The 24,724-nt window shown below is 39.5% G+C and overlaps 1 protein-coding gene across 12 annotated transcripts in view; it reads left to right on the forward strand.

The window, feature by feature from the left end:
- The first annotated feature begins 8,603 nt into the window (after positions 1-8,603).
- Positions 8,604-24,724, forward strand: part of GUCY1A1 (guanylate cyclase 1 soluble subunit alpha 1) — a 69,413-nt gene continuing 53,292 nt past the window's right edge. For 3 of the 12 annotated variants that reach the window (XR_014811964.1, XR_014811967.1, XM_084971078.1), the window contains exon 1: positions 8,995-9,351. The gene's annotated coding sequence lies outside the window, so the exon portion shown is untranslated. Of the gene's footprint in view, positions 8,899-8,994; positions 9,905-24,724 lie in introns of those variants that run through there. The other 9 variants (XR_014811968.1, XM_021100507.2, XR_014811966.1 and 6 more) reach the window with 7 other exon arrangements.

The raw sequence follows: 24,724 nt of genomic DNA on the forward strand, positions 1-24,724 counted from the left end.
GTCACAGATGCAGCTCAGATCAGGCGTTGCTGTGGCTGTGGTGTAGGCCTGCAGCTGTAGCTCCGATTCAACCCCTAGCCTGGGAACTTCCATATGCCAGATTTGGCCTTATAAACAAAGCAAACAAACAACAGAAACTTAAGGGCTCATAGATTTTCCTATATCTGTATTCACTTGTAAAAACTCATCTCATTTGGATTTAATGCATTCATCTAAAAGTGATCGTTGAAGGCTGTGAATTTTTTTTTTTTTTTTTTTTTTTTTTGTCTTTTTGGGGCCATTCCCACAGCATATGGAAGTTCCCAGGCAAGGGGTGGAATAGGAGCTATAGCTGCCAGCCACAACAACAGCAATGCCAGATCCAAGGTGTATCTCTGACTTCCATCACAGCTCATGGCAATGCTGTACCATTAACTCACTGAGTGAGGCCAGGGTTCCAACCCTCATCCTTATGGACATTAGTTTGTTATTGCTGAGCCACATGGGGAACTCCAAGGCCGTGAATTTTTAACTTTATTTCAATTCAGCTCTCCAGGCCCCCCTGTCATCCTGGTGAAGAAGGTGCTTGGGAGCTTCACTTACAGAAGCTCTTGAGTTTCCAAGTCTAGACATGGAGAATCCTAAGGAACTTTCAACTCTTTGTAAAAGGGATACATGTAATTGATGCTTATTTTTTAAATATGCCTTGTCATGAAAGGAAGTAGGAAAAAGTCAAGCTTTATGACATTTGAAGAATTGGGATAAAGTTACCTGGGTGTGTTTTCCTTAATATCTTCTATTATCAGCAGCTATATTAATATACTGCCAATGCTTTTCCTACCTGCTTCAGAAATTTTCCTTCCCTTCCTCCTTCTTTCTCTTCCTCTCTCCTACCCTCCTTTTTTCCTTTCTTCCCTCCCTCTCTCATTTCTGTGCCAGTCTCTCCCTCTCTTCTTTCTATAAATGTGTAAGTAAATAGGTACATAGTATCCCCGTTTGCTTAACCATTCCATTAGGAAATACAGCTGTTAAAACTCATGTTCACCACTGCTCGTGTGTAGCTTAAACTAATGTCAAACAAGGAAATTAGGAGAATATATAAACAATTTAAAGAGCAAGTGTTGAAAACCTTATTACACAATGGTGTCAAGAATGTGTACCTGGGGAGTTCCTGTCATGGTTCAGCAGAAATGAATCTTACTAGATGATGCAGGTTCTATCTTTGGCCTTGTTCAGTGGGTTAAAGATCTGGCATTACCATGAGCTGTGGTGTAAGTCGCAGACACGGCTCGGATGGACATGGCCAGGCTGTGGTGCAGGCCGGCAGCTGCAGCACCAATTCGACCCCTAGCCTGGGAATCTCCATATGCCATGGTGCAGCCCTAAAAAAGACAAAAAAAAAATTAAAATTAAAATTAAAAGAATGAGTACCCACCCAGGGACTTCTTCAATAAGACAACTTTACTACTGTGAAGTATTTAGTGTTTCTGACTGTGATCCTCCAGAATGATCAACAGACGTTTGTTAAAGTGTAGACTCCTGGGACCTCCGGGTACCCTTAGTCATCTGAGCTGGGGCTCTTGATTATGCATAATTAACAAGCAAAATCCTCTAGGAAGACCAAAGGAATTCACACCCAGTGTTTTGAGCCAGATCACCTGAGTTAGAGCCCTGCTTTTGCCACTTGCTAGCTATGTGATTTGGGGAAAGTTGCTTCATTTCCCTATACCTGTTTCCTTGTATAAAGTAGATAGAACAACAATGTTCACATCAAAGGATTATGAGAGGGAGTTCCTGTTGTAGCTTAAGTTGGTTAAGAACCCAACCTAGTGTCAGTGAGGATGCAGGCTTGATCCTTATCTATTTCATTATATGGATGTACCATAGTTTGTAACTCAGTGGGTGAAGAATACAGCATTTCCCCAAGCTGTGCTGTAGGTTGCAGACATGGCTCAGATACGGAATTGCTGTGGCTGTGGTATGCGTCTGCAGCTTTAGCTCTAATTTGACCCCTGGTCCAGGAACTTCCATATACTGCAGATGCAGCCATAAAAAGAAGAAGATGAAAAAGGATTACTGAAGGAAGCCAGTGACCTAAGGCATATGGTGTTTAGATTAGTGGCTGACACATAACATCCTATGATGCTATTATGATTCTTTCCTGAGAATTAACAAATTCACTCATGCTTGTTTTAACTTTGGTTGTTGCTGATGTTGTTCTCAGCTATTGTTTTATTTATTCTTAATTTTTTAATTTTTAATTTTTTAAATTGTTTTGGCTATAACCCGTGGCATGCTTAAGGACCCAGGCCAGGGATTGAACCCATGCCACAGCAGTGACAACACCTGCTGCGCCACCAGGGATCTCCCTTGGTTCTCATTTTAAAGCCAGCTCTATTGAGATAAGCTTCATATAATAAAATATACCCATTTTAAATGCATAGTTTAATGAGATTTGATAGATGCACACACTCCGCTCACCGGCACTACAATCATGATGCAGAACATTTACATCACCAAGAAAGTCTCCTGGGCCCCTTTACTGGTAATTCCCCATGCTGGATCCAGGCAACCAGGGATCTGCACTCTGTCACTACAGATTATTTTTCCTTTTCTAGAATTTTATATAACTGGAAACATGCTGTATGTATGCTTTTGTGTCTTTTATGTTTTCTCCTTCAGCATAATATTTCTGAGACCCATCTGTGTTGCTGTGTGAATTAGCAGGTTCTTCTTTTCTATTGCTGAGTGCTATTTCATTATATGGATGTACCATAGTTTGTTCATCCATTCCTCTGTTGCTGGGCATTTGAGTGGTTTCCAGTTTAGGGTTATTATAAATCACTCAAATAGCTTCTTTGTTGGCAGCTTTCTATTTAAGAAAGAACAAAGTCAAGGACTCAGACAAAAGAATCTGTCTTTATATGAGGAGTTATTTAAGAAAGTCTTGAAGTCTTATAAGAGTAGAGTGGAAGTAGGGGACTAAGCTGGGGAACAAAAAGCAATACTGAAAACCAAGTGTGTTTTTAACTACATTAGAAGGAGAACTTAACCTTAGCTGTGGACCCCTTTTTTTCTTTACAGACAATATATCTTTGCATGGCTGAACTGTTCTTTTCAAACTTGTCCCTTTTTACTCATGTGAAATATAACTTTTAATGGCTAGAGTAAACATAGGTACACTCAATAAATACCTTTAAGGTAACTTGCCAAAACTTTATTTTGCAATATCCATAAACCCATTCATTTTAGGGATTTTTTTATGTCAATTTTTTCACATTATTTTCTTTTCAATTTTCTGAGGTCAGTGCAGTTATAAGTTATTCCTATGAGAGAGCATTTTAAAAGCAGCATTAAGTATATTGAGATCTATAGGATACCATTTTGGCCTCCTTTTGAAGCACAAACAATTTATGGGCACCAGTATTATGTAATGATATCAGGGATAAAAGAGTCCATATAAGGAAAATTAAAATACAGGGCATCAATATATTTAGCAGATTTCTAAAATATAAGAATTAACAAAACCGCTCAGGGTTGTCAAAGTACCAGGAAAAAATGTTTATCCAGAAAGACTGACACTATGAGAGCCCAGGAAAGCTGAGGCTTTCCCACATATCAAGTCTTGGCTCCTTTTTTGCTTAGTGGTTCTTCTGTCAACCTATTTATTTCCTCTCCTGTTTTACAAAAACAGAAAGAAAAAATTATCCTGTGCCTTCAACATGTTGCTTAGAAATTTCCTTGGCTAAATATCGAAATTCATTATTTCCACATACCTGCGCAGACTGCAATTCTGCTGTCTCTGCCATTATGTAAGAATCTCCTTTCCTTCATTTTCCAGTAACAGTTTCTTCATTTCCATCTGTGCTTTCCCTGGCAGCCGCTTTAACATCCATATTTCTGCCATATTTCTTAACATTCATGACATATTAAGAATTCTCTAGATGATATAGGTTTTTCTCTACCATGCTTCTGAATCCTCACTAGGAGAATTAACAACCATGAATTTACTAATTGTACATTCAAAGCAATTTAGGCTTTTTTTTTTTTTAAATCATGCTCGATAAAATTCTTTGTTTTGCTCCACTCCAAAGTTACTTTCACATTGTTAGGTACTTATAGCCACACCCCACCTCCTGGGACCAAAATTGTATTAGTTTCCCATCACTGCTGTAACAAATAACCCCAAATCTAGTTACTTAAAACAATGTACCTGGGAGTTCCAGTCATGGCTCAGCAGTTAACCAACCTGACTAGTATCCATGAGGACTCTGGTTCAATCCCTGGCCTTGTTCAGTGGGTTAAGGATGCGGCATTGCCAGGAGCTGCGGTGTAGGATGCAGAGGCAGCTTAGATCTGGCATTGCTGTGGCTGTGGCATAGGCCAGCAGCTACAGCTCCAATTTGACCCCTAGCCTGGGAACCTCTATAAGCCTCAAGTGTGGCCCTAAAAAAGGACAAAAAACAAAACAAAAACAAACAAATAATGATCCAAGTGGATTACCTCACATTTTTGGAAGTGAAGTCTGAGGTGAGTCTCACTGGGCTAGAATCAAAGTGTTCATATAACTGCTTCTTTCTTGGAGGATCTCAGGGAGAACAGGCTTTCTAGCCTCATCCTTGTACAGAGCTGCACTAATCTTGGCTACTAATTCCTTGGCTGCTAATCTTCTTCCATCTTCAAAGCCAGCAATTGCTCCTTAGGTCTTTCTTACACCGCATCACCCTGAGTCTCTCCAACTCTCTTGCCTCCATCTTTTCCTTTACGAGGACCCTTGTGATTACACTGCGCCCACACAGGTAATCTGGGATAACTGTCTCATCTCAAGGTCAGGTGGTTACAATCCTAATACTTCCTGCAACCTTAATTCCCCAATGCCACGTGCCATGTAACATAACCTACTCACCGATTTCAGGGGTAAGAACAAGGACATCTTTGGGCCAGGGGAGGGGGGATAGGTCTTATTCTGCCCAGCCTTCTCTTTAACACTGACAAACAAACACCATCTGTTTGGAGAAAATATAATGAACAATATTTCTGTCACCGTTAGAATCTCTTAAAGCCCAAGTTGACTGTCTATATCAAGATCAGAAATTTAGGGACTCCACCCTCACACATTCTGCTTTTCCTTAATTAAAACTTCACATTGCAAAAGAGAAGTGAAATGCTAACATGGTCCCAATGATCACATGTTACCAGTGTAAAATATAGCTAACTAGATGTGTTTCAAGCAAACTTAAAGTAATGATCTTAAAGGAGGAAAAAAGAATAAAAAAGAGAAAAAAGATAATGAACTTTATCATATCTTTCTTGTGTTTGACACGTGGCCTTTATTTGATAAACAGTACAGTCAGTGTTTTGCTAAAAAAGTGAAGTTCTGTCTCTGACATTTATTTAAAAAGTACCTATACAGTAGGTACAGTGTCCCTCACGTTTCTTCCCTCCTGTTGTATTGCCACTTCCCCCTTTCTTTCTAAATTCCCCTTGGTTTGGGAATTCGTGATTTTGGTCTGTAGACTAGAAAGAAGCCAAAGTGATGAATCCATTAGTCCCATTAACTTGTTTTCACTGATAAGGTAATAATACCCCAGAAAAAGAGAAAGAAGCTGGTTTTAAAGATCCCCATGCTTAAATAAATTCATAAAACCCATTTCCAGGTGTAGTTATTTAATGCACTGGCTGGAAACAAGTGTTTCCAAAATATGAGTTAACTGTGATTTTTTTAAATGACAATTCTGATTCAGTAGGTCTGGGGTAAGGCCTGGGGTTCTGTTTCTGACAAGGTTACAGGTCATGCCTTTGCAGCTGATAGACAGACTGAGTACCAAGTACCACACTCTGAGTACCAAGTACCACACTCTGCTAATTGCCATTGTCATATGCAAGTGGGACTAGAATACACTTTTGAATGCTTTTGTGCCCTTGCCAATTGTGCATACAGGAAAAACAAAGCCTCTTGAGAAGAAAAACTTGAGCTTTCCTGAGGAAGAGGCAATTTAAAGACTACTTTAAACGGAATACTTGTCCTTGTTAACATTTTGATGAAGTTGTCATGACAACTTTCCTTTTCTCAGTAAAGAGGAGGCAAGAAGGTTTTAACCTACCTATCTTCTATAAGACAGAACAGACCACAGATATGGTGAAAGATTGAAGGGCTCATTTATCCGCTCAATGGTCATTTTATGGGAATCCCTACTGTGATCTAAAGGCACTTAGGCTGGAAAAATTACTTCCCTAACATCAAGGAACTCTCAATGACTTTTCAGGGCATATCAATCATCCAGATTAGAGAATGTCTTTCACAATCACTCTGTGGTGGTTCCAGCACACTAGGTTGGTTGCTTTTCCGCACACCCCACAGAAAATGCGAAATACAGGCATAACTCGTTGCATGATATTCCCCAAAAAATCCAGGAAAGGAACACAGGCAGACCTCTTTTTATTACACTTCCCTTTATTGCATTTTTACAAAATGAAGATTTGTGACTACCTTGCAGGAAGCAAGCCTATCAGCCCCATTTTTTCCCAACAGAATTTGCTCACTTCATGTCTTTGTGTCACATTTTGGTAATTCTTACAATATTTCAAACTTTTCCATTATTATTATATGTGTTATGGGGATCTGTGATCAGTGATCTTTGATGTTTCTACTAAGACTCACTGAGGGTTCATATGATGGTTAGGATTTTTGGCAACAAAGCTTTTTCTTTTTCCTTTTTTTTTTTTTTGGTTTTTGTTTTTGAGGACCACACCTGTGGCATATGGAAGTTCCCAGGCTAGGGGCTGAACTGGAGCTACAGGTGCTGGCCAATACCACAGCCACAGCAACGCCAGATCCAAGCCATGTCTGCGACTTAGACCATAGCTCATGCTGTATCCCAGACCCACTGAGTGAGGCCAGGGATCGAACCCACATCCTTATGGTTAGAAGCTGGATTCCTTTCCACTGCGCCACAACAGGAACTCCAACAAAGTATTTTTAGTTCAAGTATATTCATTGATTTTTTTTTAGACAAAATGCTATTGCACATCTAGACTACAGTATATTGTAAGATAACTTCTACATGCACTGGGAACGAAAAATTTGTGAGTCAATTCATTGCAATATTTGCTTTATTTTGGTGGTCTGGAATGTTGCCTACAGTGTCATTAAGGAATGCATACATCCTCTAGCTGAGAGTTACCTTTGGTAAACTGAGTAGGTCCTGTAGAAATTACTGAGCTTAAATGCAATCCTGACCAAGGTGTTTGGTGTGCTTAGAATTTGAGGATGGTAGAGGCAGGAATGAATGGGTAAAACAAATTACGATCCAGGATGAAAGGCATGTTGAGGAGAGTAATGCCAGTAAAGAAAAATGAAAACAAAAGCAAACTGGCTTTATATAAGATTACAATGCATGAAAATTAGAGGATATGCAAATGAGGCCATGTGGCCTCAGCATATATTTCCACTCATCTGCTTGTACTTTTTTTTTTTTTTAAATTTACTTAGAAAATGATTCTATGCCCTTCTTGACGATCTGGGTCATGCCTTCTCACCTCTTGGCCTTTGCTTGCAAGTTTGCCTCTTCCTGAAAAACACAAAACCAAGGACAAAAACTTTCTCTGTTTTTTCTTTTCCCAAATAGTATCTACCTTTGAAGGCCTAACGCTAATGATGCTCCCTTATGAAGCATTTCCTCTGTTGGAGAGATTTCTTCTTTGAGCTTTCAAATCATTAACTTCATCTTTCCTAAAATGGTACGAGATCCTCTTTCAAATATGCATTACTGGATATTCCTTTTTATTTTCTCCTCTAGGTCTTAAATTCTAAGTACTCCGAGGACAAAAGCCCTTTTGACCTAAGACATGATCATGCACTGAGAGTAGAGAAACAGGTTTCAGAGATGGCAGAACCAAAAAACGCAAACTTAGAGCTCCGGACTTTTGCCTGATACTAAGGCAAAGTTTAGTTGGATAACCTTTTTTTTCTTATTTAGATTTTATTTTTTCCTGCTTATTCTGACTGATGTTTGCAATGAGGAGACCACAGTTGTCAAGGCTGGGAAGTGAGTGGAAATGGAACAGATTACATGGATGGGTTTGGGGAAAAAGATAAGAACTGGAGATAATGTGAACAATTTGTAAGTTTCTGGGTGTGAAAAAATACCACAATAATCTCAGGAATAATTATGAATTCACAATGAAACAACATAATGGAGTTGTTTTTTTTTTAAGTCAGGAAGGTGACTTAAAACATTTATGTAAGAACTCATTTTTCTGTGCTAGGATACACACACACACACACACACACACACACACACACACACACACACACCCTACTCACCCAAAAAACAGAACCAAAAGTTCTGAAGCAAGCAGAAGCAGGACCTTACTGGAGAGATGAAAATGATCTGCAACCATAGAATTGCATTTGCAAAAGGAGTAGATTGGTTTTAACCCGAAAACCGGGACAAGAAAACCATCCATGCAGACATCAATTTCCCAGCAGGAATGTCGGAGTTTCTAACTACAGTAAACCACAGTTTTTCCGGACCAGTGCACAGTGGGGAAAAAAAAAAAAAAAAAAAAAAAAAAATTAAATCGGCTAAATTTCCCTTGAGTCCCCTCCCTCCTTTTCCTTTCTTTTCCAGTGTCCCTGTCCCCTGGTCTCTTTCTCCACACAGAAACTGCTGAGAAGGCAACTAGGCGGCTGGAAAGCTCAATGCCCCTGCCCTAGTCTGGTCGCGGTGGGTGGGACTCAGCATCGAGCTGGTTTTCCACGAGTAGGTTTCATGCAGTTTTCCTGCTCTTTGGTTGCCCTAGACTTTAGGCAAAAAGCAGAGAGTCGCCGCGGGAGCCATACCAGGCCATCAACACCTGCGGGGAAGGGCGAGCCACGAGGGGGCAGGGGACTGTGTCCAGAGTGACCTCGCCGTGGTGTGTCTCAGCCGCTACTTTCTTTTTCAGTCTTTCGGTGCTGGGAAGGGGAGGGGTTCCCAATAGAAGTCAAAGGCAGCTGGGAGAGTCTCTGCGGGGGATCCTTGGGGCAGTCCAAGAGGGAGGGAGGAACGGACGGAGAGAGAGAGAGGAGAGGGAGAGACCAGGGCCAGAGCTGATTGAGCCTGGGGCGCAGCGCGGGAACCGGGTTTGCTGCACGTCGCGTCGCGCCCCGCCTGTTGAGCCGGGAGACCGGAGTAAGCGCCAACGCCGCACGGGCAGTGGGGGCACTGGCACAGAGACTGGCAGGTGCCACCGCAGGGTCCCCTTTCCCGCCCACCACCTCCTTCCCTTGCCGCCCACTCTTCCTGCGTTCTCAGTGCGGATTTGCGGGGTGCGTCCTGGAGCTGCTGGCGGTTCAGGAACGAAGCCCAAGGTCGGGGAAGCCATAGGGTAAGCAGTCGCCGCGTACCCACGAGGGTCGGGGCTTCCCGGAGGAGCGACCCACGCCGCGGAAGCCCGGCCGGAGCATACCCCCCTTTCCCCCGGGAAGCCCTCCTATGCTCCCAGTCGCCCAGCCCGGGGGCCGGGCCCGGTTCCCACGCCGGGGAAGGGCGAGGGAGCAAAGGAGACGACGCCGGGGGCAGCTCAGGGCCCGGGGGACCCGTGGCGGCTGAGGGCGGAGGGCTGGCCGGGGGTGGGCGCCCAGCAGCGCCGTGTTGGCGGCTGCGCTTGCGGGGCCCGGGCGTGAGAACGTTGGGAGCCGGGACTCTCTTCTCCCACGGCCGGGGCGCTGAGGCCTCAGGGAGCCGGGGCCGCTGAGGGCCGCCCGGAACTCAGAACCCGTGGGGACTGAGGCCGCACCCGGCGTCGCCGCAGCTTCGTCCTGCAGAGCTGCGCTGGTGAGTGAGCGCATCTCGCTCCTGGAGAGCAGAGGACTGTGATCGCGGCGGCACTTAGCCAAGGCAGCCTGCAAACTTCCAGTGGGGCTGCTTGGGCTCCCCAGGTGTGAGACTGTGTGCCTGTGTGTATGTATCTGAGCGCGTATGAGCGCGCGTGTGAATTTCTGCTTGGCGGTCTGATTTCTCATTGTGACTGCAACACTTTGGAGAACGGCGAGCAGAGGGGGCACCACCATCTCTGCGTAGGGGCTGTGCGGGGAGATTGTGCTTGGTGGGCTGAGCAGCCTCGCCTGGGCATTTGTTTGGGGGCTGCGTTGCCATGCGGTCATGTGATTTCAGGCTCTGAATTTTTGTGCATCATTCTTTTGCTCACTCATTTCACAGGGTTGTTCCTGCATTCTTCATCCGTGCACTTGATAAACAGTTTTTGTTTTCTAAAGTAAACCAGAAGGTTGAAAGTGTCGCTTAATTATGACCGAGGCATCTTGGCTTCCAACATACTGAAAAGCCCTCTGAATTTTAAATAGAACACGTCTATGTGTAGTTTACATTAAAGCTTCATGTATAACATATCAGAGGGGAATTTTCAGGGTCTGAAAATTGGTGATGATGGAGATTTCATTAAATGTTTACCTACTTACTAGAACTGGACTTAATAGGAACGTCGTTAACCATCTGATGACACATAGATAAACGCTGGAGCGTTCAGTGATGGGTAGAAATTTTTGGTTTGTAGTGTAGAAGTGATCTGCTGCTTTTCCTAAAATGGCTATTTTTTTTTTCTTTCAGGAGTTGTTATTCCAGGCACTATATTATAAAGAGTGGTAAAAATCAATAATAGTAACAATATAACAAAAATATCAATGTCTAAAGTTTCAAAGTGAACCTTAATTTGTCAAAAAGCTGCATAAACTTTATTACGCTTTCAGTTGGAGGTTGCCCCTGTTGACTGTACTCTCTATCTGAGCAATTATTAAACAGCTCCGTCTGTGGATTGCTTCAAGGGGTCCTATAGTCCCTAAACTTTTATTTGAACATTTGAGTCACTGCATTTTTAGGGAGATAATCCAGAGTTCTCAGATATCCAGAGAGATCCTTGACTCAATAAGAAAATAAGAATCACAGCATTAAAATATGTAAGCTATACTTTCTCATGTCAAAAAAGTAGGCTCTCTCTATAAAGCCTGTAGACATAAAATAGTATGAAAATTTAGAATAATGAAAATATTGTTACAGTAATTAAACATCTCATATGTAAAAGATCCACTTGTATTTTTTTCCCTGCACTCTGGGCCAGAGATGGAACCCATGTGGCCACAGAAACACCAGATCGTTAACCCGCTGCTGTACAGTGGGAACTCCCCACTTACATGTTTTTAAATGTATCAGGAAACTTATGTGGCTGAAGTTTATTTGATAGAAATTTGTAATGAATAGAATAGTACCCTCTTTTTCTCCTTGTGCTGTAAGATCTTTTTTTTCTAGTGTATGACAGAGAAAGTAAGAATTTTATTTTTCTCTTTAAAATCCAATACAAATACTTATGCTTGGTGTGGTGTTTCCTAGTGTATGCATACAAAAAGCCTCTTAGAGTTCCTGCTACGAGATATCCAGGTATAAAATAACATGTCCTAGATAGTTTTCTGTCATTTATGAGCATGCCGAAGGAAATGTAGCTTCACAAAGTTTGGTCCTCCTATCTCTTATAACTATCGTTTATTAAATAATCTTCTTTTAAGGTACTATTTTGAAAAACCTTTTGGCATTAATATTGTACTAAAAAGTAAAGAAGAAAATGATAAATTGTTATTTCCATTATGACTGTCAGATTTGCCAGGAAGTAGCTTAGTTTTCTTTTCTGTTTGCGAGGATATTTAACTTTTATGTCATTGATTTTTATACCACTTAATTATAAATAATTACCCAAAACTTTTCTTAAACATTACTGTTTATTAACTTTCTGCATATTTGTAGAAAGCTATTTTTCCTTCCAAAATACCAATGCTTTCAATGGTTTTTAGTTTCTAGCCACCTAGATATGTTCAGTAAATATTTGTTTGGTGTCTGTACAAATACTTTTAGTTGAGTATCTCCCTCTTGATACAAGAAGAACTTTTGGTAATTTGTAGTTATTTAGTTGAACAAATTTAGTTGCTCTTAGATTAGCTGACTTATTTGGCATTGGCATTTTTTTGTTCATCCTAAATCACATTTGTTTCTTTTGTTTCTCTCAAAAAGTTTGGAAGTGTCTGACCTACTTCATCTATTTTTCTGTCCTCTGAGTGCAAGCCAACAGGCTTTTTCTTCCTATAGCCTCGAGGCTTGCGGAATCTGAATAGGATTATTATTTGTCAGGAGTGAAGAACATTAAGCCAAACTCTCTTGGCAGCAACAGGAGAGAGTGACTACCTTATAAAACTAGAGGGGCTCTGGGACGTAATCCACCCCCACCCACCCTGCCACAAAAATCTAATTCTCAACTGCTTGTAGTTGCTTACCTGAAATCCTTTCTGGCCAACAATATAATCTTTTTATTAAGATGAACTCTCCCTTTCAGAAACTCAAAGGCAAGTCAAGTTAATTCACTCTCATACAACTAACTCCTTCTCATCAAAGTGGCAATTAGCAAGAAGCCAACAGGAGACAGTGGCTTTGGAAGTGAACACCCAGGCAAAGGGATCTGGGTAGTCTAGGGAAAGCCTCTTAATCCTGAATTGTTTTCCAGGCCTAACATAACTTCACGTCCTCTTTCTCTATGCCACCTTACATTAAAAAGACCTGCTGTATATAGCACAGGGAACTCTACCCAATATTCTCTGATAATCTATATGGGAAAAGAATCTGAAAAAGAATGGTTGTGTGTACATGCATAACTGAATCACTTTGTACAGTAGAAATTTTCAAAATATTGTAAATTAACTACACTTCAATAAAATATAAAATTGAAAAGATGAAAAACAATACTAATCAATTAAAAAAAAAAAAACTTGTTCAGATGTCTATATCACTACCAAACTCTGTTTCAAGATATTTATCCCTGGAGTTCCCGTTGTGGCACAGTGGTTAACGAATCTGACTAGGAACCATGAGGTTGCGGGTTCGGTCCCTACCCTTGCTCAGTGGGTTAACGATCCGGCGTTGCCGTGAGCTGTGGTGTAGGTTGCAGACGCGGCTCAGATCCTGCGTTGCTGTGGCTCTGGCGTAGGCCAGTGGCTACAGGTCCAATTCGACCCCTAGCCTGGGAACCTCCATATGCCGCGGAAGCGGCCCAAAGAAATAGCAAAAAAAGACAAAAAAAAAAAAAAAAAAGATATTTATCCTTGTCTGGCACAGAGTGGGTGTCTAATAAGCTTAATTGTGTTTGTAATTATTGAATTCAGTTTTTGATGTCTTGGTGCTGTAGGTTATTCTGTTCAAGCATATCATCTTGGCATCAGTATTTGTTTTGCAAGAAGCCTACGTGAGCTCTCATGATCTTGGTCCTATGCACACTCCATGGCCTGCAGCCTGTTCAGAACCGCTTGTAACTTACTCCTTTCACCATGGCCTAACTACCATTTACCTTTCTACATTTATACCCTTCACTAGTGTCACCCTCTCCCTGGGACCAGTGCTTATTGACCTCCTGAATATTCTGCTTCCCTTGGGAATCTAAATTAACAGAGGGTTTTCTTTCTACACTTTCATCAGCCATCATTGCTTAGAAGTTCACTCAACATCTACACATTAGATCCACAGGACCTTAGCCTATGCTGTTTCCCTCTGGGAATCCATGGGTATTCACCCACCTGGGCCTTCGCATCATTTAGAACTGCCCAGCTGAAGAAGCTGAGAATTTCAGACTGTCTTTCTGACCACCACCTCCTGGCCTTCCAGTAAGTTCCCTCCCTCACCACCCTCCTCTCCTGTGACTGCTCCTCAGCCATTCCCACATTTCTCATGCTTTTCTCTCTTTACTCACCACACTTACTTTGGATAGCAGTGGCTCAGATCTCTTGCCACTTGACCTTCCAGAATCTGATTCATTCTAACTCTTCAGCTGCAGGGGTGGTTAACAACACTAGGCAATTCCTTTATTCTTTCTTGGACAATTCCTATCAAATTCTCCATAATACATGTTCCAGAGTTTCCCAGGTTAGCCACTCAAAATTATTTTTATTTTTCCATTCTTAGTAGATGACCTTGTTTCTAAATTCAAGGAAAATATTAAGATCAATTTAGAAAGCTAGCACAGGGAACTGTATGCAATCTCTTGGGATAGAACATGATGGAAGATAGTATGAGAAAAAGAAGGTGTGTGTATGTATGACTGGTCACTATGCTATACAGCAGAAATTGGCATAACACGGTAAATCAACTATAATTTTAAAAAGATTAATCGGGAACATGGGAGCCATTCCTCTATTTGATTTGTTCTGAGCATAAGAACTCTTTTCTTATACTGACCTCTGCTATTTGCCTCAATAATATTCATATCCTAACTTTTGCCTCTTTGAGTACTTATACAGAAAGCTTTTATAGATGACAGCTGAGATATAATATGAATATGATATCAATGGTAATCTTCAGTTCCTTCAACTCATCCTTAATTGGCATAGTTTGAGAAGGTTATTATCATCAGTAAATTTCTCCTCTGGCTGCACTCCTGTTTTTCTGAAAGTATGGTCCAAAGAGCTGAACAAAGAAGAGTATCCTACCACTTTTGGTTATACCCAGTTTTCTCCTCTGGGTGGCAAATGGTAAATCATCCTAAAATCTAACCTGTCCTCATCTCATTTTTTTTTTTTTTTGCATCTATTCTACACTTTAATTATGCATCTTTTTGCATACTCTTCTGCAAATATGCATCTTCTCAATTTGTCCATTTGGCCACTAGATTTGGGACTTTTAAAAATACCTACTGCAGGAGTTCCCTTCGTGGTGTGGTGAAAATGAATCTGACTAGTATCCATGAGGATGCAGGTTCGATCCCTGGCCTCGTTCAGTGGATTAAGGAACCGGAGTAGCCTTGAATTTTGGTGTAGGTCACAGATGTGGCTCGGATCTCGCGGTGCTGTGGCTATGATGTAGCTCCGATTCAATCCCTAGCCTTGGATCTTCCATATGCCTCAGTTCATCCCTAAAAAGCAAAAAATAAAAATAAAACAATAAAGTACCTACTGCAATTGAATTTAATCTTTACTTTCAGTTAGCCTCTTGTTCCAGAAGGTCAAGATATTTTTGGATTCTGATTCTATGATACAGAGTAACCATTCTTCCCACTTTAGAGGCATGAACAGATCAGATCACAGTATAGGTAATATCCTCATCCAGTAACTGTGCAAAATGGTGAACAGGAAGGCTGTTTGGCATGATCCCTGCTTTACAGGAGCCCATGAATTAGTCGTCTTTGTAAGGCTGTTCAAGAAGCTTTTAGTCAAAGAGCTCTCTTTCCTCAGAGTTTATATTCCTTTGTGTGGCCCAGGCGTGTATTGTGACAGACTTGGTCAGATTCCTTGCTGGAATGCACTTCCACTTTCTGCAAAATAGCTGTCAAGTAACCCTGTAGAAATAAAAGCAAACAATCCCCCTTTCTAGATTCCCTTGCCCCAGCTCCATCTTTGAAGAGCCTGAATCTACTCAGCCTTTAAGTCTCAAACAAGGCTCTCCTTCTCAGAAAACTTCTCTGCTCTTTAAGTCTGAATCGAGGGCCTTGTCTTGTTTTCCTGCAACTAACTCCCCTTGGGAATCTATCCCATTATCATCCTATGCTGTAGGGTAGTTTGTAATGATAAGGTCCTTGTGACCTCTTGCTAGCTGGTAGGTAACAACACTTCACACACTTCACATTTTGAATGCTTACATACTGCAATTTTAAAAATCTTTTAGGAATTGTGTCTGGAGTCAGTGTTAAGCTCTCTAGGTAAAAGTTGTTGGAACCCACCTTTTCTGTTTTGAAAATTAAGACCAGGACTGGATCCTTTGCTCTCTATCAACTCTTTATCAGAATATTTTAAAAGATGATTTTGACTATTTTCTTAGCACATCTGCAGATGCTTTAAGTGCTTTGTAACGAAATGTCTCCAAATTAATGGACTTAAATTCGTTTAGAATAATATTTACCATCATACTGTACCTTGGGCCTTGAATTTGTTATTTCTATTTTTGTCTTGCTTTTTCTGATCTAATAATATTTTCTTGAGGAACTGAGATTAAGCCAAGCCAGAATAAAATAGTTCTGCATGTCTAGTCAGGTGCTTGAATTTGAATTTCTTCATCCCCAGCAACCAGTGGTTTCTTCCTATAGCCAATAAATGCTGTTATCACCACTGTATCTGGAAATAATAACAAGAATTAAAAGAATACTTTTTTTTTTTTGCGTTTGTGATCTTTGAAAGCCTCAGCTTACTTTATATTTTTTGATACTCCTCAGAGGCTGGTCATTTCTTTGTCCTTCTCACAACGAAGTTTGGTATGGATTGTGCTTATCACTGAGGAAGACATTTCCTCAGTTTATGACATTTCCTAACTCGAAGGAGTTTAAAGTCTGTGTATAGAGGTAACAGAACCCAGAAACAGTCTCAGAATTATATATGTTAACACTTAACCTTGAGTGCAATATTTGTGGTGCCATTTTAATAAGTTTTCAAGAACTTGAAAGGCCAGAGTTGCACAGAAGGGAACTATGGAGGAAGGCTTTCTAGGGACTGTCTGGCATTTAGCCGAGATTTTCAAATAGCACAAAGATGATGGATTTGCAGGACCTTGGGATTTAACAACCACAGAGAAGAGTGGAGAGTGTCCTAGATGGAGGAAAGGAAGAGGGTGGTGCAGGAAGCCTGTGAGTGTGTGTGAGTGAGACCAACCTACTGAGGGGGAGCTGGCAAGGCTATCCCTTCTCACCCCCCACCTCTGTAGCGTTCCTTCCTGGGTAACAAAACCCCCTGCCTTCCTAGATTCCCTTGCCCTAGCTCCATCTTTGAGGAGCCTGAACCTACTCAGCCTTTAAGTCTCAAACTAGGCTCTCCTTCTCAGAAAACTTCTCTGCTCTTTAAGTCTGAATCGAGGGCCTTGTCTTGTTTTCCTGCAACTAACTTCCTTTGGGCATCTATCCCATTATCATGCTATGCTGTAAGTTAAAAAATGTGGTTATTAGAGTATAGTCGACTTATAGTGTTGTATCAATTTCTGCTGTATAGTAAAGTGACCCAGTCATACATATATGTGTGTGTATGTATATATATATACATACACACACACATACACACACATTCTTTTCCTCATATCATCTTCCATAATGTTCTACCCCAAGAGATTTTTTTAAATTAAGTATAAGTTAATTTATAATATCATGTTAGTTTCAGGTATACAGCAAAGTGATTCAGTTATACATATATATCTCTATTCTTTTTCGGAGTCTTTTTCCCTCAGAGGTTATTATAAAATATTGAGTCTAGTTCCTTGTACAGTATACAGTAGGTCTTTGTTTATCTACGTTATAGATACATAAAGTGTGTATATGTTAATTTCAAACTTTTAATTTATTACCCCCCTTCTCCTTTGGTAACCTGTTTTTTTTTTTTTTTTTTTTTTTTTTTTGTCTTTTGTCTTTTTTTTTGTTGTTGTTGTTGTTGTTGCTATTTCTTGGGCCGCTCCTGCGGCATATGGAGGTTCCCAGGCGAGGGGTTGAATCGGAGCTGTAGCCACCGGCCTACGCCAGAGCCACAGCAACGCGGGATCGGAGCCGCGTCTGCAACCTACACCACAGGTCACGGCAACGCAGGATCGTTAACCCACTGAGCAAGGGCAGGGACCGAACCCGCAACCTCTTGGTTCCTAGTCGGATTCGTTAACCACTGCGCCACGACGGGAACTCCCAGTTTGTTTTCTATGTCTCTGAATCTGTTTCTCTTTTGCAATTAAGTTCATTTGTATCTTTTTTTTTTTTTTAGATTCCACATATAAGCCATAGCCGGTGATATTTGTCTTTCTCTGTCTTATCTCTGCTATAATTACTTGCTGAGTTGTCCGCTTTCCCCAACGGGAAGAGATGCCATTTCTGTTTAGTTCCCATCCCTTTCACAGACGTAATAGAAGTGCTCCATGCATCATGAAACTCTGGTAAAAATGTGTGCTATGACTTGGACTGCTCAGAGCAGTGAGGCTGTGCTGGAGAATATTTATAAAAAGATTTAAGGTAAAAAGGGGTTAGGTAACAAGGCCATGATGTCACCTGAGCCTTTCTTATTTTTTTTAATTTTATTTTATTTTTATTAAAGTATAGTTGATTTCAGTGTTGTATCAATTTCTGCTATACAGCATAGTGACCCAGTCATACATATATACACATTCTTTTTCTCATACTATCTTCCATCATGGTCTGTCCCAACAGACTGGATATAGTTCCCTTTGCTGTACAGGACAACCTCCTTGCTTATCCATTTTAAATGTAGTAGTTTGCATCTACTAACCCCAAACTCCACCCACTCTCTGCCCCCTCACCTGGCAACCACAGTCTGTGTGAGTCTATTTCTCTTTTGTAATTAATTTGTGCCATATTTTAGATTCCACATACAAGTAATATCATATGATATTTGTCTTTCTCTTTCTGACCTCCAGTATGAAAATCTCTAGTTTCATCCATCTTGCTGCAAATGGAATTCTTTGTTTTTATGGCTAAGTAGTTACTGTTTGTATGTATGACATCTTCTTTTTTTTTTTTTTTATTTTCCCATTGTACAGCAAGGGGGTCAGGTTATCCTTACATGTATACATTACAATTACATTTTTCCCCCAGACTTTCTTCTGTTGCAGCATGAGTATCTAGACAAAGTTCTCAATGCTATTCAGCAGGATCTCCTTGTAAATCTATTCTAAGTTGTGTCTGATAAGCCCAAGCTCCCGATCCCTCCCACTCCCTCCCCCTCCCATCAGGCAGCCACAAGTCTCTTCTCCAAGTCCATGATTTTCTTTTCTAAGGAGATGTTCATTTGTGCTAGGCCATTCATATCTCAGTGGACATTTAGGTTGTTTTCATGTCTTGGCTGTTGTAAATAGTGCCTTTATTTATTAGGAAATGTGGAACCATTTTGTTCTTTTGAGTTTAGGGGAAAGGATGTATTGCGTATTCATTACTTTTAATTAGAACTTCATAAATCACTTCCAGCTATTCAGAGTTTGATATGCATTTCTAGACTTTGCCAATATTTTCTATCATTATTTCTTTTTTATCGAAGTATAGTTGATTTACAGTGTTGTGTTAGTTTCAAGTGTGAAGCAATGTGATTCAGGTATATGTTTCATATTCTTTTCCTTTATAGGTTATTATAAAATATGTACTTCTAGGCTTAACATGGAAATTGTTTTGTTCCTCACCTTGCATAGTGTGTTTCCATCCACAAAGCTGACAAACCCTTTAATATAGTGTGTTTTTACCAGAAGAGTTTTGTTATGTTACTAATCTCATTTTATATGTATACACTGAAATTGTTAGTTGCTTATTCTTAATTTTCAATCATTCTGCAGCTTCAGTTGCTCTATTATAAGTAGTTAAATGACAGGTGGTTCATATTGTTAAGTTAGTTAAACATAGACCAAAAATTTCAGTGTTTCATTAGTATAATATGAACTTTTAAGTTGTATAGTTGTGAATATAAAACTTAATCCAGTATAGGTGAATTCTTCCTGTGGGTGAAGAATTTAGAGGATTACAGATGTAACATGGAGGATGTTAAGATGAATGTGCTAATGGTGTCGAGACTTCTTTTTTTAAAAAATTAATTAATTTATTTATTTTCCATTGTACAGCATGGGGACCAAGTTACACATACTTGTATATATACTTTTTCCTCCCATTGTTGTGTTGAGATGTAAGTATCTAGACAGTTCTCAATGCTACACAGCAGGATCTCATTGTAAATCCATTCAAGACTTCTTATGTCAAGATTCAAAGCAAGAGATTCTTATGCTGGGTCAGCACTGGGACATTTACAAATGTGATTAACAAAAGGCAGTCCTCCCATTGAAAATTCAGGATAAAATTTCATTTTTTCAATGTCTTAAAATATTTGCAGTCACTCATTATAATTAACATTCTTCTTTATTCATCTTTACTTCAGATAACAATTTAATATGCCGTTGCACCTGTTTCGGGTTCTTTTCTGTGGGGACTGTTTAGAGTAATATTCCTAAGCTTTTGCTGTGTCATCTTACACTAAAAAGTTTTCATAGTGGTATGTGAGAGAGCTGTGATATTTGACAGTCTGTTGAATAGCAGGTCATCCTAACTGATTTTGCTCTTCTTCTCCCCTTCCTCTTTCCCTCTAGCTTCCCCTTTGAGGCTGTAAGGGTTTATCCTGACTTTAGGCTGTATTATCACTTACACACACCTATCGGCTTGTCCAGGAACAAGAAGATTGAATATCATGGGTATCATAAGGCCATGCATACTCCACCCAAATTTCCCTCCCATTGGACCTGCCCAACATTTGTGTATTGACACAGTCCTTTGGAGGGTACCTCTAGGAAGCCACAGGATAACTCTTTTACCCAGAAGAGTAACACAATCTTGTGTGTCCAAGAGAAAAATTCACTTTTATTATATTGCTGTCTGCCTTCAATCAAGAGCATGGTTTTACGGGAAACCCTAGCATGTGGGGCTTTGATAAGAAAGGTAAGGCACTTTGGATTAACAACATGGCACTCAAACAGGAAGGAGGAAGTCAACAGGAAGGAGAGAAAATCCTGAAAAGAGCTATTTGCTCATACTTTTGGTTCCCTCTTATTTTTCCTCATTGGTGACGAAGAAGTATCTTTACTGGAGTTCCCATTGTGGCTCAGCAAGTCAAGAACCCAACCTACTCTCTGTGAGGGTGCAGATTCAATCCTCAGCCTTGCTCAGTGGGTTAAGGATCCTGCATTGCTGTAAGCCATGGTGTAGGTCAAAGGTGCAGCTCAGGTCTGATTGTCTATCTCAGAAAAAATGGAGTAATATCTGTGTAGTTATTCTTAATATTGGCTGTCTCAGTGGTTAGTGGATGTTGGGAACTCTGTGCTGTTAGTCTATTTTATACATAATGAAGTGGTATTTGGCTATGTAAACATTAGCTGGCCTTGATAAATGATCACTGGTCGTTGCATGCATACCATGAATTTTTGCTACCTGCTGTGTCACACACCATTTTAAGTGTTCACAACTTCAGGGGGGTAATCTGACAGCCCTACTTTACTGTCTAATTTGCTCTCAATGTCTCAGTTATTTTCCTACTTGAATTCTGTGTTATTGCCATTTGTCTTTGCTGCAATTTGCCACCAAATTCTTGTTTTGCCTTTCTTTTTGCACATATTTTTCTGCCCCTTGGAATACCCTTTCTTCTTTTCTTTACCTTATTATTTCCTACTTATTCAGTAGGGCTCGGCTTAGTGTCATTTATTTCAGGAAGCAATACCACTGTACCATGTCAAGGTTAGATGCAGATTTTTTATGTCACCATCGCATGCCATGATAGATCACAGTTCACTTAATTTGTGCTTTTTTTTTTTTTTTTTTTTAGGGCCACACACAAGGCATATGGAGGTTCCCAGGCTAGGGATCGATTCAGAGCTGTGGCTTCTGTTCTATTCTACAGCCCCAGCAACACAGGATCTGAGCTGCATCTGTGACCTATAGTACAGCTCACAGCAATGCTAGATCCTTAACTTGAATTTGTGCATTTTTATTCTCTCTACTCACCAACCCCTACATGAGACAGTCTTTTAGGGTCCACTGTTGGCTTGTTTTTGTTTATCTTTGTTTTTAATTCCTAAAAACAATATATAATTGTTTGAAATAAAACATAACATGTTTTCAATATTTAACACATTCACTTTATCTTGTTTGAAGCATATGAAAAAACTCAGCCTTACAGCAAACAGGTAGGAGTGGCTTAATATGTTTCAAGACAGCTGTAGATATTCTTTTGGTACAAAAATTTCAAAATTTGATAAGTGCCCATTTTATAAAGGTTACTTGCCATACGGGATCTGAAACCATTAAAATCCATTGTTCTGGAGTTCCTGTTGTGGCTCATTGGTAACAAACCCGACTAGTATCCATGAGGACATGGGTTTGATCCTTGGCTTCACTAAATGGTTAAAGGATCTGGCATTGCCGTGAGCTGTGCTATATGTTGCAGACACAGCTCAGGTCCTGTGCTGCTGTGGCTGTGGTGCAGGCCAGAAGCTACAGCTCTGATTCGACCCCTAGCCTGGGGACCTTCCATATGCTCCAGGTGTGACCCTAAAAAGACAAAACAACAAAAATCCATTGTTTTGTGAATGGATCCTTTATCTGTGCATGAATTTGTGATACCATGTTCATTAGAAGATACAGGCTCAGCTTGTTTTGCAGATCTTCCAAATGTTGACAGATTTTGTACTTTATTATATGGTATTAAAATAATCACATTAATTAATATCGTCACTACTCTCATCAAGAAACCTTTGAGTATTAGCTGTCAAACTATCATGGTAGATGTAGATGGTGTCACTATGGATTGAGCAAGTTTTCCAGTTCTCTCTTTTTAAGCCAAAAATCTGTTCTTAAATATAAGGGAAATATAAATAAATTTTTCTTTGAAGTAAAATGTATATTGTTCAATTTTAAAATCATAACTGCTGAAGTGAAAATTTAAAATTTAGAAGAGTTACTATCATTTAATATTACTGCAAAACAAAACACCAAGTGTAGTTATTTCTCGTGTTTACAAGTAGGTATAGTATAAAAAAAACTTGAAAATTCAAAATGGTGATTTATTGGACAATAACAAAGTTACAGAGATCATAGCAAATATAACCAATGATAGATAAGCAGAGCACAGTAAAAGTTTTGAGAACAAGTTGAGTTAGTCCCTGAAAATACATACATTTAGACCCTAAACTTATTGCCTTAGAAAATTCTACCTGTGCACACATTACATTGGCTGTTGGATGAAGACAGTGTAGAACTTCTGCAAGGCTAAACTGTAGACTTTGAGAATGAGCATGGAAAGGGCCCATAATATCTGAGTGCTGTTATGAAAGTAGTTCTTACCTTGCACATCCTATGAAAGAGTCTCAGAGCATACCCCAAGCCAAGAGCGTGCAGTGCTTTGCACAAGTTGACAACTACTGCTTCAGAGTTAATCAGGCTTGAACAGAGCAACAGCAAGGTGCTAGAATAATTTACACTCAATTTCAGGTAATTATAACATTCATTAAGTAAATACTATATTCTAAGCATTGTTAAAATCTAATTACCTTTATTGAACCCCTCTAGAAGTGTTTTACATTTATTATTTAATTTAAAGATGAGGAAACAAATCAAGAAAAAGTAATTTGCCTAAATGTCATATATTGCATTGGTGGCAGAAACAGTATTTTAGCCAGGTAGAGTTAACCTCTATGAAACTATGCCTTATCACCTTAACTGATTATCTACAAATTTTTCTGATGGTTTATAAACAGTTTTGTATATGATCAATAGCATTTGTTTTTACAATAGTCAGATGGGACTCTAGCACAATATTTTAAGGTTAGGTTCAAATGGTCTGTGAACCTCCAAATAAAATACATAAAACAAGAAAAAGTAGTTCCTGGGAGTTCCAGAACTGTTGTGGCTCAGCAGTGGGTCAAGAATCTGACTAGTATTTATGAGGATGCAGAGTTGATCCCTGGCCAGGGAACTTCCATATAGCATGGGTATGGCCATGTAATTTAAAACAAACAAAAAAATAAGAAAAAATAATACGTTTAATACTAATTTAGTTAAATTAAAATAAAGTATTTTAAAATTCTCCACCAGTCTAAAGTTGTTATGAATGTAATGTTTAAGGAATTTCTTTTCTTCTTTTTTTTTTAATTTTTGTTTGTATTAACTCATGAAGAATGTTTTGTTGGATATGTAAGGTAAAGAGGTTTGTTTTTTCTTCTTTCAGCCCATACATTTTTGTTCCATTATCTGCTAGCTCTATTGTTTTGATGAACAGTAAGTAAAAATCATATCATTTTCTTTCTCTTTATTCCCCCCCCCGATGTTTTTTAAAAGTTTTCTTTTTATCTTTGAATTTCAGTGGTTTGATAACAATATGCCTAGGTGTAGTTTTCTTTGTATTTATCACATGTAGGGTTTAATTAGCTTCTTGGATCTGTGTGCGATCCTATCCTCAAATATGGAATATTCCCAGCCATTATTTGTGCAGATATTTTTCTGCTTCCTTTTCCTCTCTTTCTCTTTTTTTCCTGAACTCTAAATACATGTATGTTAGACCTTTTGATATTGTTAACAGATTTCACATGCTCTCCTATTTTATAACTCTTTATTCTTTGTGTTTTCATTGGGGTTATTTCCATTAACCTGACTTCATGTTCATGGATCCTTTCCTGTCATGTTAAATGGAATTTTTTATTATTGTTGTTGCATTTTTCATTTTTAGCATTTCCAATTGTTTTTTTTTCTTTACATTCAATTTCTTAATAGAAACTCCTATTTATGCATACTATTCAACCATGCCACTGGATTCTTTCATATATTTATCATGATCGTTTTAAAGTTCCCGTCTGTTAACAACATCTGGGTCATTTCTTGGTCTGTTTCTGTTGACTATTTTTTCTTGACTGTAGGTCAGTTTTTTCTTCCTCTTCATGTGTCATCTATCAGATGTGCATGTGTTTTATTTATATATTAGGTGTGAAAGAAAAGTCAGTCCTCGCTGTGGGGCTCTTCAATGTTCTAATCTGTCATGCAACATCTAAAAGTCTGATAAATGTTTACCAGCTGCTCTTGACCCCCGGATTCTGTTACCTTCTACCCCTTCGTCTTGGATGAAAAAGTCCGGGTCTCATTTCTCCATGGGCTTATTATTTATGTATTTTGGAATTTATTTCATTTTGGTTCTTTTAGTCCTCCAAATACAAAAAAATATATATAA

The sequence above is a fragment of the Sus scrofa genome, chromosome 8, assembly GCF_054392235.1.
Source record: "Sus scrofa isolate SSC_HxYL_T2T_F1_AM1 chromosome 8, Sscrofa_HxYL_maternal_Yorkshire_Landrace_v2.0, whole genome shotgun sequence".
Lineage (NCBI taxonomy): Eukaryota > Metazoa > Chordata > Mammalia > Artiodactyla > Suidae > Sus > Sus scrofa.